This window comes from Oncorhynchus mykiss, chromosome 3, assembly GCF_057628025.1.
Source record: "Oncorhynchus mykiss isolate SJ-2025 chromosome 3, ASM5762802v1, whole genome shotgun sequence".
NCBI lineage: Eukaryota > Metazoa > Chordata > Actinopteri > Salmoniformes > Salmonidae > Oncorhynchus > Oncorhynchus mykiss.
This window is the reverse complement of record NC_143024.1, coordinates 3,342,501-3,349,953: the sequence shown is the minus strand read 5'-3', so window position 1 is coordinate 3,349,953 and position 7,453 is coordinate 3,342,501.

Here is a 7,453-nt window from a genome sequence, read left to right as displayed (position 1 = left end):
AGACACTCATGGGGTTGTCCACTGAAAGACACTCATGGGGTTGTCCACTGAAAGACACTCATGGGGTTGTCCACTGAAAGACACTCATGAGGTTGTCCACTGATAGACACTCATGGTGTTGTCCACTGAAAGACACTCATTGGGTTGTCCACTGAAAGACACTCATGGGGTTGTCCACTGATAGACACTCATGGGGTTGTCCACTGAGAGACACTCATGGGGTTGTCCACTGATAGACACTCATGGGGTTGTCCACTGAAAGACACTCATGGGGTTGTCCACTGATAGACACTCATGGGGTTGTCCACTGAGAGACACTCATGGGGTTGTCCACTGAAAGACACTCATGGGGTTGTCCACTGATAGACACTCATGGGGTTGTCCACTGAGAGACACTCATGGGGTTGTCCACTGATAGACACTCATGGGGTTGTCCACTGAGAGACACTCATGGGGTTGTCCACTGAAAGACATTCATGGGGTTGTCCACTGAAAGACACTCATGGGGTGGTGTTGTCCACTGAGAGACACTCATGGGGTTGTCCACTGATAGACACTCATGGGGTTGTCCACTGAGAGACACTCATGGGGTTGTCCACTGAAAGACATTCATGGGGTTGTCCACTGAAAGACACTCATGGGGTGGTGTTGTCCACTGAGAGACACTCATGGGGTTGTCCACTGAGAGACACTCATGGGGCGGTGTTGTCCACTGAAAGACACTCATGGGGTTGTCCACTGAGAGACACTCATGGGGCGGTGTTGTCCACTGAAAGACACTCATGGGGTTGTCCACTGAAAGACACTCATGGGGCGGTGTTGTCCACTGAAAGACACTCATGGGGTTGTCCACTGAAAGACACTCATGGGGCGGTGTTGTCCACTGAAAGACACTCATGGGGTTGTCCACTGAAAGACACTCATGGGGCGGTGTTGTCCACTGAAAGACACTCATGGGGTTGTCCACTGAAAGACACTCATGGGGCGGTGTTGTCCACTGAAAGACACTCATGGGGTTGTCCACTGAAAGACACTCATGGGGCGGTGTTGTCCACTGAAAGACACTCATGGGGCGGTGTTGTCCACTGAAAGACACTCATGGGGGTTGTCCACTGAAAGACACTCATGGGGGTTGTCCACTGAAAAACACTCATGGGGGTTGTCCACTGAAAGACACTCATGGGGGTTGTCCACTGAAAGACACTCATGGGGGTTGTCCACTGAAAGTTGACTAGCAACAACAACAGGAACCTAAAATCCAGGCTGTATCACAACCGGCCGTGATTGGGAATCCCAAAGGGCAGCGTACAATTGGCCCAGCGTCAGTCCGGGTTTGGCCGGAGTAGGCCGTCATTGTACATAAGAATTTGTTATTAATTGACAAATGTGACAAAAACTAAAGGAGTTTAACCCTCCACATCCATCCAGACAACTAAAGGTGTTGACCCTCCACATCTATCCAGACAACTAAAGGAGTTTAACCGCCCACATCTAGAGACAACTAAAGGAGTTGACCCTCCACATCTATCCAGACAACTAAAGGAGTTTAACCCCCCACATCTAGAGACAACTAAAGGAGTTGACCCTCCACATCTATCCAGACAACTAAAGGTGTTTAACCCCCCACATCCATCCAGACAACTAAAGGAGTTTAACCCTCCACATCTATCCAGACAACTAAAGGTGTTTAACCCTCCACATCTAGGGACAACTAAAGGTGTTGACCCTCCACATCTATCAAGACAACTAAAGGAGTTGACCCTCAACATCTATCCAGACAACTAAAGGAGTTTAACCCTCCCCGATTCGATAGCCCAGGTACTCTACATCGGCATAGCCCAACTTGCACTTGTGGGGATTCACGGCCAGCCCTGCATGGGACTCCCAACTGTCACCTACAGAGATGGGACTCCCAACTGTCACCTACAGAGATGGGACTCCCAACTGTCACCTACAGAGATGGGACTCCCAACTGTCACCTACAGAGATGGGACTCCCAACTGTCACCTACAGAAATGGGACTCCCAACTGTCACCTACAGAGATGGGACTCCCAACTGTCACCTACAGAGATGGGATTTCCAACTGTCACCTACAGAGATGGGACTCGTAACTGTCACCTACAGAGATGGGACTCCCAACTGTCACCTACAGAGATGGGACTCCCAAATGTCACCTACAGAGATGGGACTCCCAAATGTCACCTACAGAGATGGGACTCCCAAATGTCACCTACAGAGATGGGACTCCCAACTGTCACCTACAGAGATGGGACTCCCAACTGTCACCTACAGAGATGGGACTCCCAACTGTCACCTACAGAGATGGGACTCCCAAATGTCACCTACAGAGATGGGACTCCCAACTGTCACCTACAGAGATGGGACTCCCAACTGTCACCTACAGAGATGGGACTCCCAACTGTCACCTACAGAGATGGGACTCCCAACTGTCACCTACAGAGATGGGACTCCCAACTGTCACCTACAGAGATGGGACTCCCAACTGTCACCTACAGAGATGGGACTCCCAACTGTCACCTACAGAGATGGGACTCCCAACTGTCACCTACAGAGATGGGACTCCCAACTGTCACCTACAGAGATGGGACTCCCAACTGTCACCTACAGAGATGGGATTCCCAACTGTCACCTACAGAGATGGGATTCCCAACTGTCACCTACAGAGATGGGACTCCCAACTGTCACCTACAGAGATGGGATTCCCAACTGTCACCTACAGAGATCCAGTCATCCAAATAAACAGCAGCGTACTCACAGTACAGGCGCAGGACGAGGCCCATGAGTCGCTGGAAGGTCGCTGGGGCCTCGTGGAGACCGAAAGGAAGAACCCGGTAGTGGTATTGCCCCCAGGGGTGAAGAAGTCTGTCTTCCCCTGGGGGGGAGGGTCGCTGCCAGCGGCACCTGCCAGTACCCCTTCGTCAGGTCCAGGGTTCTGTTGTATCTTGCCTTCCCCAAGCGGTCGATCAGTTCGTCCACCCGGGGCATGGGTTAGGCGTCGAATTTACTGACCTCATTTAGGCCCTGGAAGTTGTTGCCCTGGAAGTCGGTTTCGATACCAGCAGTATAGGGCTAGACCACACACTGTGGGACTCCCCCAGGATTTCCATCTTTGGCATTGTTGTCACTTCCCGCTGGACCGCCGCCCTCCAGGCTTCTGGTATCCGGTATTGGCGTTCAGGCACTTTTTCTCCCAAACGTGTGCGGAGATGATGTTCCACAAGATCCGTGCGCCACGGTACCTAGGAGAAAACGGCCATATTCTTCCCCCGTGGAAACTTCCATACAGGAGCTCAAAGTGGGAGAACACACGCTTGGGGTACCTCGCGCACCAAGAACATCAGGTGGGGCTGCAGCTGGTCCCAGTTCTTCCCATCTCTCTCGATGACCTTCTTCAGCATCTTCTTTAGGGTCTTAATGAAGCATTCGACTAGCCCGTCCGTTTGTGGATGGTACACACTGGTCCTTACCTGTTCGATTCGTAAAAGATTGCATTACACAAGACATGAATGTGGTGCCCTGGTCGTCAGGATTTCCCACGGAATACCCACCCAGCTGAATGTTAGGAAGAGCTCCCGTGTGATACCTTTTGCTGCCGCTGTGCGTAACGGGATCGCCTCCGGATACCGGGTGGCGTATTCCACGGTTGCCAGGATGTATTGGTGTCCACTCGGGGTCTTCACCAACGGACCCACCAGAAGCAAAGGGTTACTATGATGTGCCCTCGAGGCTGTGATCTGGCACTCTGGGCAGGTACGGCAGTAGTCCTCCACAGAGCGCTTGACTCCGGGCCAGTGGAACCGATTCCCGATCCGTTCCCATGGCTCTCATGATACCATACATGATAACCTATAGTCCAGCATAGATATGATACACACATGATAGCTTTTAGTCCAGTATAGATATGATACTATACATGATAGCCTATAGTCGATATGATACTATGTACTCATGTACTCCCAGCAGAGGGACCCATCAGAGTCGGGGTGCCCAACCTGTGTACTCCCAGCAGAGGGACCCATCCGCGTCGGGGTGCCCAACCCAAATTCTTATTTACAATGACGGCCAAACCCCGGCCACACCCTAACCCGGATGACGCTGGGCCTATTGTGCGCCGACCTACGGGACTCCCAATCACGGCCGGTTGTGATACAGCCTGGATTCAAACCAAGGTGTCTATAGTGACGCCTCAAGCACTGAGATGCAGTGCCTTAGAGGCTCCCGAGTGGTGCAGCGGTCTATCACCCCCCCCCCCCCGGGTTCCCAGGACCAAAATCTAGGTCTTTCTAGTGATCAGGCTGCTCTGCCAGCCAGTAGAGTCAATGAATCACTGAAACCAGACTAGCCTTCTGTTCTTTTTAACTACTGTGTGTGATAATCAGCACTGGTACCTTCTATTTCCTCTGCTAGCTAGTTCAACCCAGACACACATGGATTCTGGCTATAGTTTGACATATATCACACATTTAAACGTCTATAGATCAGTCCATCACCCCATTACCTGCAGCTAGAAATACGATAGTCCCGCATCTGATTGGTAATCTGGCAATGCTTAGGTAGCAGGGGTTCCCAAGTCGCCCGGTAGAGGTGCTCCCTGTGTGTGTGTGTGTGTGTGTGTGTGTGTGTGTGTGTGTGTGTGTGTGTGTGTGTGTGTGTCGTTCATTGTACATGCATCCCCCAGACAATGAGAGGTGTGAAACTGAAAGCTGTGTTTTCAATAAGACAGCCAGAGGTGTAAAGTGATGAGAATTGGAATCAACTTAGAGATTCGTGTTTTTCAAGATCTGTCCGGAGGCGGTATGTATGGAAACACCTTTTCCTGATCTAGTACATTTTCCTGCTACTATTGAATGTCTGAACTGAACCCGATAATCTACAGGGAAACTATCAACAGCTTAGACTTCATATCCACATCACCAGATTGTCTCATTCTCTTGGTGTAACAGAGTGAGAGACGTTGAGGTGACATTGGTATCGCCAGATTCTCTTTCTCTTGGTGTAACGGGACCAGAAATGGTTTGTATAGGACTAGAAATGGTTTGTATAGGACTAGAAATGGTTTGTATAGGACTAGAAATGGTTTGTATAGGACTAGAAATGGTTTGTATAGGACTAGAAATGTTTTATATAGGACCAGAAATGGTTTGTATAGAACTAGAAATGGTTTGTATAGGACTAGAAATGGTTTGTATAGGACTAGAAATGGTTTGTATAGGACTAGAAATGGTTTGTATAGGACTATAAATGGTTTGTATAGGACTAGAAATGGTTTGTATAGGACTATAAATGGTTTATATAGGACTAGAAAGGGTGTGTATAGGACCAGAAATTATAGCCTATAGTCGATATGATACTATACATGATAGCCTATAGTCGTGTATAGATATGATAACCTATAGTCCTGTATAGATATGATAGCCTATAGTCCTGTATAGATATGATACTATACATGATAACCTATGGTCCTGTATAGATATGATAGCCTATAGTCCTGTATATATATGATAGCCTATAGTCCTGTATAGATATGATAGCCTATAGTCCTGTTTAGATATGATACTATACATGATAGCCTATAGTCCTGTATAGATATGATTGGCCTATAGTCCTGTATAGATATGATAACCTATAGTCCTGTATAGATATGATACTATACATGATAACCTATAGTCCTGTATAGATATGATAGCCTATAGTCCTGTATAGATATGATACTATACATGATAACCTATAGTCCTGTACAGATATGATAACCTATAGTCCTGTATAGATATGATAACCTATAGTCCTGTATAGATATGATACTATACATGATAACCTGTAGTCCAGTATGGATATGATACTATACATGATAGCCTATAGTCCTGTATAGATATGATAACCTATAGTCCTGTATAGATATGATAACCTATAGTCCTGTATATATATGATAGCCTATAGTCCTGTATAGATATGATACTATACATGATAGCCTATAGTCCTGTATAGATATGATAACCTATAGTCCTGTATAGATATGATAACCTATAGTCCTGTATATATATGATAGCCTATAGTCCTGTATAGATATGATACTATACATGATAGCCTATAGTCCTGTATAGATATGATAACCTATAGTCCAGTATAGATATGATACTATACAATCTTAACCTATAGTCCTGTATAGATATGATAACCTATAGTCCAGTATAGATATGATACTATACATGATAACCTATAGTCCTGTATAGATATGATAGCCTATAGTCCTGTATATATATGATAGCCTATAGTCCTGTATAGATATGATACTATACATGATAGCCTATAGTCCTGTATAGATATGATACTATACATGATAGCCTATAGTCCTGTATAGATATGATAACCTATAGTCCAGTATAGATATGATACTATACATGATAACCTATAGTCCTGTATAGATATGATAACCTATAGTCCAGTATAGATATGATACTATACATGATAACCTATAGTCCAGTATAGATATGATACTATACATGATAACCTATAGTCCTGTATAGATATGATAACCTATAGTCCTGTATATATATGATAGCCTATAGTCCTGTATAGATATGATACTATACATGATAACCTATAGTCCTGTATAGATATGATACTATACATGATAGCCTATAGTCCTGTATAGATATGATAACCTATAGTCCAGTATAGATATGATACTATACATGATAACCTATAGTCCTGTATAGATATGATAACCTATAGTCCAGTATAGATATGATACTATACATGATAACCTATAGTCCAGTATAGATATGATACTATACATGATAACCTATAGTCCTGTATAGATATGATAGCCTATAGTCCTGTATATATATGATAGCCTATAGTCCAGTATAGATATGATACTATACATGATAACCTATAGTCCAGTATAGATATGATACTATACATGATAACCTATAGTCCTGTATAGATATGATAGCCTATAGTCCTGTATATATATGATACTATACATGATAACCTATAGTCCAGTATAGATATGATACTATACATGATAACCTATAGTCCTGTATATATATGATAGCCTATAGTCCAGTATAGATATGATACTATACATGATAACCTATAGTCCTGTATAGATATGATTGGCCTATAGTCCTGTATAGATATGATAACCTATAGTCCAGTATAGATATGATACTATACATGATAACCTATAGTCCTGTATAGATATGATACTATACATGATAACCTATAGTCCTGTATAGATATGATAACCTATAGTCCTGTATAGATATGATACTATACATGATAGCCTATAGTCCTGTATAGATATGATACTATACATGATATAGTAGTCTGGTGTGTGGGCTCTGGGCCGTCCAGCAGGCCTAGCTTCCTGATAATCAGTAGCATCAGTAATGTGTGGTTTAACAGTCCAAGCACCATGTATCCATC